This window comes from Bos indicus x Bos taurus, chromosome 5 (assembly GCF_003369695.1).
Source record: "Bos indicus x Bos taurus breed Angus x Brahman F1 hybrid chromosome 5, Bos_hybrid_MaternalHap_v2.0, whole genome shotgun sequence".
Classification (NCBI taxonomy): domain Eukaryota; kingdom Metazoa; phylum Chordata; class Mammalia; order Artiodactyla; family Bovidae; genus Bos; species Bos indicus x Bos taurus.
This window is the reverse complement of record NC_040080.1, coordinates 23663778-23672635: the sequence shown is the minus strand read 5'-3', so window position 1 is coordinate 23672635 and position 8858 is coordinate 23663778.

The window sequence follows — 8858 nt, the reverse complement described above, 5'->3', positions numbered from 1 at the left end:
AAGAAAAGAAGAGTGCAGTGTCCTAGAGATGACAGAAGAAATATAAATATTAATTTCAGAAAGTGAAGATTTCATCCTGAGCTGAGAAATGCTGAGAAAATGTCCGGCATAGGAAATCAGACTACTGGCAACTGAGAGCTGAAAATAAGGGTGTTGAAAGGATATATTTTCAAAGCTGGCAGTATTGGAAAGACAAAACTTCTGGGAGAGAAGACAAGTTGAAAAAGAACATGTCTGTATCAGTTATCAATTTACTATCTCGCTGTTCCACACCCACTCTTCCTTGACCCACTGCATGATACTGAAGCTAGACCCTGTAAACATGTCTCTTTTGCCAGCTGACACAAAATAAAGCTTTATCTACAGAGGATGCTGGATTAACACCAAGGTGATAGCCGTATGAGTAGATTCTTCTTCCAGATTCTAGTTTGCCATTTTTTATCCAGCATTGCAGCCTAGTGGCAGTCATGGATCCACTCTAATTGTGCCCTCAGGCCACCCTGTCCCCATCTAGTAATCACTTCTGACCCAATCCAGTGGGCTACTTCTTTGCTAGCTCCAATTGCATCTTCAAACCATCCTCTCCCCGTTTAGCGGCTGGTTCTGGTTGGTGCCAGTGAGCCACTTCCACAGCAGCTGCAGCTACACTCTTGGCAACTGCATCCCCACTTGACCCATTAATTCCAGCAAGTCTTGTCATTACAGGCAGGCTGCACATCCCTCTTTAGTAAATCTGAGTCTCATGCTTGAAGGATATAAGGATGTTCTTCTATGTCCTTAATTGCTTTATTTCTATTTTTCCTCAGCCTAAAAGTAGTAGCTGATATCTTTAACTTGCTTCTTCTAGAATCCTGAGAGTCCTCTTTTATCCCTTAGTAGTTAACTACCTATTACTAGATAACAATTCTTTATATTAGGTTTTCAGTTTCCAATTACTGATATATTTTTTATCTTCTGACTTATCTAGTGTCTCTTGGAGTGGCTTAGTGGTAAAGGGAAAGTAAGAAGTGAGAAGTTGAAAAGAGTTCTACAGAAATAATGGAAGACTCCATCAGAAAATCAAGAGCGTCCCTCTCCCCAAATAGAAAGATTTTTAAAGAAAGTGTACTTCACTCTATTTAAAAAAAAAAACAAAACAGCAAAGATACATGGCAAGTCAGTCAACTCCTCACTCTCCTCCATACAAACCTCTGTTGTTGCTAGTCTAGAAAACTTCCAAAACATTTAAAAAATAAATGGAAAATATCAGGAAACACCATGCAAAGCTGCTGCAAGAAGAAAATAGAAGTTGAGAGTTAAAACTTCCAAATGATTAAAAAAAAAATTCTCCCCCAAATCAACCATGAAGCAGAGGCAAACTGTAACAGTGCCTCAACATGAATTAAATAGCATTTAAACAGCATTTGTGGAGTAAAGATCTGTTTCAAACAGAAATTCAAAAATCTCAATATAGACTTAGGGGAAAAAAGCCATAAAATGAGAGTTGGCTGGACATGAACTCGGCAAAAAAAAAAAGAAAAAATCAGACAAAATATTCTCAGAAATGAAGACTAGATTATAAAGTGTTCAGGTGAAAATAGATTTGGTTGAAAGGATATTAAGTGAAACTGAGAAGAGAAATGAAAACAGCTAAGAGAATGATTAGAAAATAAATAGGTAAAAAGTTTTAGAGAGAAAGTGATAAATGGAAGATAAAGAAAGAAGATCCTACATTTGTATAAGTGAAGATTCCATAGAGGAAAGCAAGACAAACAAAACAAAAATATCTAAACTACACTGCAAGAGAACTTTCCAAAAATAAAAAAAAAAGGAACTGAATCTGCATGTTTAGAGTGTCTATCAGTTCAGTTCAGTTCTTCCCTGGTGGCTTGGAGGTTGAAGCGTCTGCCTCCAATGCAGGAGACCTGGGTTTGATCCCTGGGTCGGGAAGATCCCCTGGAGAAGGAAATGGTAACCCGCTCCAATATTCTTGCCTGTAGAATCCCATGGACGGAGAAGTCTGGTAGGCTACAGTTCACAGGGTCGCCAAGAGTCGGACACGACTCCGCGGCTTCACTTTCACTTTCTTTCACATTGCAAGAAAACTTTCCAAAAAAAAAAAGAACTGAATCTGCATGTTCAGAGTGTCTATCAGTTCAGTTCAGTCACTCAGTCATGTCCGACTTTTTGCGACCCCATGAAGTGCAGCACGCCAGGCCTCCCTGTCCATCACCAACTCCCGGAGTTCACCCAGACTCACATCCATCGAGTCAGTGATGCCATTCAGCCATCTCATCCTCTGTCGTCTCCTTCTCCTCCTGCCCCCAATCCCTCCCAGCATCAGGGTCTTTCCCAATGAGTCAACTCTTGCAGTCCAAGGGACTCTCAAGAGTCTTCTCCAACACCACAGTTCAAAAGCATCAATTCTTCGGCGCTCAGCTTTCTTCACAGTCCAACCCTCACATCCATACATGACCACTGGAAAAACCATAGCCTTGACTAGACTCAGAGTGTCTATATTATTTCAAAACACCAGGACACTAGGACATAGCCTAGTAAAATTATTAAGACACTGAAGTTAATAAAACTTTTTTTCTGGGACTGCAGACATAAAAACTAAGTCATTAACAATTCATGGATACCAATTTAGCCTCCAACTTCTCAAAAACTCAGCAGAGCAAGTCAACAATGAGAAAGCAACATTTCCAATAACTCAAGAAATACAAAATTGATGACTTTTTTACATGTAGATTTCACCTTGATACACTTTTTTTTTTTAATGGAACTAAAAGTTAACAGCAGATTCTGGGGGAAATCAGAAGACAGCAATAGCATAGTTTTGTTTTTGTTTTTCAATCTTCCTGAGTCCTCACACTAAAACAAAAACAACTAGACAGCAAAACCAAGAGTTCACAGACAATATGAGAAGATTGTTAAAATAACTAACAGGTGTTTATGGGAAAGTTTACGATAAAAGATCCTGAGACAAACACTTATTTTTCCCTCTCAGCTGTGGGTGAGTACAAGTGAACTGCAATAGGCTCAAAGGTAATGGAGAAGTCTAGCGTCTATAAACTTGCAAAACTGACCACTTTACAACCCTTTCCAAGAGAGACTCAGACTGAAGAGAAATTGCTGGGGTGAGATTAAAATTGAGCAGAATAAGGAAAATAGAGAAAAAAATGCAAACTAAATTGGGAAAGGGTAACACAGCCAGCAGACTTCAGAAAGAGAAGTGCTATTTTTTCAAGCTACCCAAAACCACAGAAGAGAGAGCCTTGTGAAGTTAGACTATCTTGACCTGAATACAGCTTTTTTCCTAAAATTTCAGAGAAGCTAATTTCATATATATAAAAGCATACGAAAAGTATTGAGGTCAAATCCCACACAAATAATTATAAGAAAAAAAGAAGAAGAAAGCCCAGAATAATAAGCCTTCCAGGAAAAAAAAAAATGCCCACAAAGAGATCAAAACTGTAACCTTCCATTTCAAAACTAACTGAAAGACATTTAAAAGTGATAAAAGAGATGAATGAATAACATAAATCAGAACTACAAAAAAACTCAGAAGTGGGGCTACAGAACTCAGGAAATGATAACAAAAGAATAATTCCTCTCAAAAGTGAGAACTAAACAAGAAAGAACACATGGGGGAATAAGAACAACAGACAGCTCCTTAAGAGAAATTAGAGGTGAAAAGAAGCAAGTTTTTAAATCAAATAGGAATAAAGAAAGGAAAAGTGAGATAAAGAGAAAAACATTAAATATAGGCAAAGAAACTGCAGTATACAGATAATAGAAGTTCCTGAAAAAAAGAAAGAAAAGCAAAAGATCATCATAATTGGAAAAAAAAGATAATCCAAGGAAATTTTCCTGTAATTAGAAAAAAATATTGAAAAAGCACAACTTATATCTGAGCATATCAACTCAAGGAAGACCTATTCGTACAATTACTTGACTTTAAAAACGGGGGTGGGGGGGGAAGGGAGCAATAACTAGATGAAAAGTGCAAGTGACTTACAAAGGAAAGAAAATTAGATCATTATCAGATTTTTGCCAGCAATGCTTTATGCCAGACTAAAAAAAAACAAAAAAACTCCATCATTTACATTGAGTGAATAACAAGTTAAACTCCGACTTCTCAAACAATGTATGTAATGTAAGACAGACGCAGTCTTCTCAATAAATTCAAGAAACTTAAAACTTGTGAATTTTACTGCATGTAAATTATACTTCAATAAAACGAATTTCTTTTTAAAAATTGAACAACAACAACAACAAAAAAAGATAGCAAAAGACAATGGAGAAACATTAGTAATATAGTCAAGGAAAGAAAGAATGACCCAAGGATTTTACATCAAGCAAGACTAGCCTTCAAGGATGAAGAATACAAACTGTTAGTAACATACAAGAACCCAGAGAATATTGTTCTCATGAGCACCTCTTGATAAATCTAGCAAAGAACAAGTTTCAGACAACCAAAATGACTATAGCACCTTTTACACAAGCATTAAATATATAAGTTCTCCATCCTTGAAGGTCAGGTGTCCACAGGATAGCAAAGAGTCAGGTATGACTGGAGAGACTCAGCACGCATACACACACAGACTGACTAAAACTCTACCAGGCAAAAAGCCTAGATCTATAACCATAAATTTTAAGTAAAATAAAAGAATGATAGGAGAATCTATAGATTGAAAAATTCATTAAAGACATATCATGTTTCTATAAAGAGCAAGACTCCTATGTTCAGGGATACAAATTAGGATGATAAAACTGTAAGGAAACACCCAAAAAGTTGAGTGGCTGCTTGTGGAAGAAGGGAAGGGAGTTCCAGTTGAGACACAAAGCATGGAGGCGGTTCTGAGATAGGTGAAAAGTGAAGGTTAGTTGCACAGTGGTGTCTGACTCTTTGTGACCCCATGGACTGTTGCCTGCCAGGCTCCTCTGTCCATGGAATTCTCCAAGCAAGAATATTGGAGTGTGTTGCCATTTTCTCCTCCAGGGTATCTTCCCGACCCAGGGACTGAATCTGGTCTCCTGCACTGTTGACAGATTCTTTACCAACTAAGCCACTAGGTAGCAAAGTTCTATTTCTTGATCCAACATAGAAATAGACCTTGACATATATTTCAAAGATGTTTGCCTTCATTAATAAATGCATTTGTTTGTGTGGCTTTCCATCTCTGTTTTTCATCTATGAAATGTTTCTTTTATGTTGGGGAAAGGAAGTTGAGTTAAATAATTAATAAATAATCATTCAGGCAACATGTGGGTTTGAAACAAAGTCATGAGAGTACCTAGCTGCCTAAGGCTAAAAAAACACTAAAATAGTGTTTAAGAGCTCAGGTCCTGGAAAGCCAAAAATTGGGGTTGAAATTCCCATTCTGTTAACTATTGACTGTATGATTTCTAACCTTTGATGTCTTCACCTAAGAATCAATATAATCGTAACCACCTAATAGAATTGTTGCAAGGTATAAATGACATAACCCACATAAAGCACTCAGCCAATTGCATGCCACATGCTAATCACTCAATAAAAGATACTTGTTGTTATTGAGGTTATTGTTTGGGGTAATGAGAGAAACTTTTATCCAAGCGTCATTTTCATGGCTCACTGGGGATTCTGTGAGAGCACTTTTGATATCTGTTACAGCAACTGAAGTTTTTTTTCCTTCTCTGCTGCTCCAATGATAGTCCTGAGAAAATCCTGACTTCATTTCTTTAAAGACTAAATGCTTCGGGATACATAGGAAAATGAAAAGTGTTATAGATTTCCAAACTATATTAAACCAATATAACTTGTTGCCCAACTGCCACAGGGACCGCATGGCAGTAACTCCTAGATTGATGGGGACCAGAGAATTTGTGAGAACTCATTTAGCCTATGGCTAGTATGCCTACCATCTCCCCTGGTGTTAGGAGACAATAGTTATGCTAAGTCTCCCAGGTTGGGTCAATATTTGGAGATGTGGCCTCTAAAGCAATTACCCTGCTCAGCACACTGACACATTTGTCAGTTTTATTACATATATAGGTAAAGTGCATGGCCCATCTGTATTCAGCAGCCAACTGCTCCAACTGACCCATCCTGCATCTCTGCCTGTTACCTAATTCCAGCAGCAAGTAGGGAGATGCCCTCTGGGATGTAACGTTTGCAATTAGTTTTGGTCCACTTTGGCCTAAGGTATAAGGTGTATAGGGTTATTTTATAAGCATCGCCACTTTCTATACCCTGCCCTTGGGGGGCATACCTTCTATTCCCATTTCCCCTACCTGAATTTTCACAGCCAAATCAGCTCATGTCTGTTCTTATTTCACATCTTTTACTTTGCCTGTTAAATTTTGCACAGTGCTTTCCTCCTTGTCATTTCAACTGTATCAGGCAAGGATTATTAACCTCTTTTATTTTTTACAAAGAATCCCATCACCTGGTGATTCATGCTTGCCCAAAGTTCCACATGGCAGGGCTGGGACAGGTGCAAACCTCTCTCCATTACACATCTTATGTCTCTGATTTCCTTTCACTTCCACATGTCCTGCAGACACTGCATTCTCTTACAGGTGAAATTTAAGATATTTTATTTATGTACATACCTATTTATTTATAAAAATTTTTTAATTAATTAATTTTGTGTGTGTGCTGGATCTTTGCTGCTGCATGGGCTCTTCTCTAGTTGCAGCAAGCAGGGGCTGCTCTCCAGTTGCAGTGCGTGAGCTCCTCATTGCCGTGGCTTCCCTTGTTGTAGAGCATAGGCTCTAGGCATGAGGGCATCTGTAGATGCAACTCCTGGGCCCGGGAGCACAGGCTCCACAGCTGTGGGGCACGGGCTTAGTTACTCCATTGCATTGGGATTTTCCCAGACCGGGAATGGAACCCAGGTCTCCTGCATTGACAGACGGATTCTTTACTACTGAGCCACCAGGGAAAGCCTACTTAGCTATTTATGTATATGTCTATTTACCTATTTGTTGGTTGGTTTATTTTACATATAATTATATAACTATCTGATAGAAAAATAAATATGTAATTAAATACAATCTAAAAACAATTACGAGACATTTTTAATAAGTAATGAAACCAGATTTGCAAGAAAGTGTCATCATAAAAAATACATATACTTCTAAAACTCTATCAATGCTGACTTTTTCCTTTTTTCTTGGGAATGTATTCCATTTTTAATCCAATTACAATGATTTTTTAAATAGTTGAAACGTTCACAAAAGTATGAAAGCTAATGAACATTTGTGTACTCAATACCCAAATGTCATCCATCTTCCCTTCAGATTTTTCCTTTTCTTGAAATGAAGTTCAGAGGAAAGGTTGAAGGCTCCTTTGTTCTCTTTTTCCAGTGATATTCCTCTCCCATCCCACAACAAACCAGTATCCTGAGAGTAGTTTGTATCTTTTCCATTCATGTTTTAAAATATTTACTATGCATGCATTTATCCGTGACTGACATTCATTTATATAAAATCTTTATACAAATAGCACCATCAGCCTGTATTTATCAACATACCATTTGATTCTTCCATTCAAGACGATGTTTTTGAGACCTATAATAGGTGAGATTAATCCTTTTCATTTTTGTGTCTACTAATATGTTTGAGCTTATTTATATCTTACTTTGCTTTTTTTGTTTTTCGTATTTTTTGTGCTTCATTGTCCCTCTTTTCCACCTCTTGTTAAATTAATAAAGTTGTCTTAGTCCTAATTTTCCTCATTTACCACCTTGGAACCTGTAGATTATATTTCTGCTTTTTTTTTAATTGTTATTCCCAACTGTTTTAACAAACACCCTATTTATATAAAGCATAAAATTATTTCTATCTTCCTCTTGAACAAAACAAAGACTTTACCATACTTTAACCAACTACTGAAAACTACCTCCCACTGCTAGAATTTATTTCTGCCTTTCCTAAAAAATTGGAGTACACATGTTCCCCATCCTGAACCCTCCTCCCTCCTCCCTCCCCGTACCATCCCTCTGGGTCATCCCAGTGCACCAGCCCCAAGCATCCAGTATCTTGCATCGAACCTGGACTGGAGGGTTCAGGATGGGGAACACGTGTATACCTGTGGCAGATTCATATTGATATATGGCAAAACCAATACAATATTGTAAAAGTTAAAAAATAAAAAAAAATTTTTTTAAGTAAAAAAAAATTGGAGTACAGTTGCTTTACAATGTTGTATGAGTCTCTGTTGTACAGCAAAGTGATTCAGCTATATACATGTATATATCCTCTCCCCCTTCAACCTCCATCCCACACTTCACCCCATCCCACCCCTCTCAGTCATCACAGAGCACTGAGCTGAGCTCCCTTTGCTAAGTCACTTCAGTCTTGTCCGACTCTGTACGACCCCACAGACGGCAGCCCAGCAGGCTCCGCCATCCCTGAGATTCTCCAGGCAAGAACACTGGAGTGGGTTGCCATTTCCTTCTCCAACGCATGAAAGTGAAAAGTGAAAGTGAAGTCGCTCAGTTGTGTCCGACTCTTAGCGACCCCATGGACTGCAGCCTACCAGGCTCCTCGGCCCATAGGATTTTCCAGGCAAGAGTACTGGAGTGGGGTACTATTGCCTCCTCCGGAGCTCCCTGTGCTGTACAGCAATTCCCTACAGGCCAGCTATTTCACACACTGTAGTGGATATATGTCAATCCCACTCTCCCAATTCGTCTCACCCTCCCACTTCCTCCTCCTGTATTTCTACTTTTTTATACATTACTGATTTTTACACTGATCCATAGTTGAGTACATTAACGTGTTTTACTGGTTCTCATGTAAAATTTTACTGGAGCTCATGTTCTTTTTTGCTTTCTTCTAACTCAGGATTTCTCAGCGGTGGCACTATTCACATTTTGAATGGACTC